Consider the following 727-nt stretch of genomic DNA (forward strand, 5'->3'; position numbering starts at 1 on the left):
TTACATCAAATAGATCTCCAAGAAGATCAAGGAGAACATGGTATTGAGATCCAAAGAGAGAGAAGAAGCCATCTAGATAATAACTATGGACCCGAAGGTCTTTGGTAAACTACTCACAACTCATTGGAGAGGCCTTGGAGATGATGTAGAGGCCCTCCGTGATCGATTCCCCCTCCGGCGGTGAAGGCTCCAAGATGGGATCTCGCGGATATAGAAGGTTACGGCGGTGGCAATAGTTTTTCATGGTCTCTTCTGATGTTTTCGGGGTACGTGGATATATATAGGAGGAATAAGTAGGTCAGTGGACTCCCGAGGAGCCCACGAGATAGGGGGGCGCGCCCAGTAGGGGGCGCGCCCTCCACCCTCGTGGCCGCCTCCCTTGTTTCTTGACTTCTACTCCAAGTCCTCTGGATCACGTTTGTTCCAAAAATCACACTCCCGAAGGTTTCATTCTGTTTGGACTCTATTTGATATTCCTTTTCTTCAAAACACTGAAATAGGCAAAAAAAACAACAATACAGGCTGGGCCTCCGGTTAGTAGGTTAGTCCCAAAAATGATATTAATGTGTAAAGTAAAGCCCATAAACATTCAAAATGGGTAATATAATAGCATGTAACAATCAAAAATTATAGATACGTTGGAGACGTATTAGTTACCTGACTGGATCCGAGCAGAATGTAGATGCGGTTGCGGTGGCGGCGGTTTGAGCTGCCGGTAGGGAGAGGC

Source organism: Triticum aestivum, chromosome 1B (assembly GCF_018294505.1).
Source record: "Triticum aestivum cultivar Chinese Spring chromosome 1B, IWGSC CS RefSeq v2.1, whole genome shotgun sequence".
Lineage (NCBI taxonomy): Eukaryota > Viridiplantae > Streptophyta > Magnoliopsida > Poales > Poaceae > Triticum > Triticum aestivum.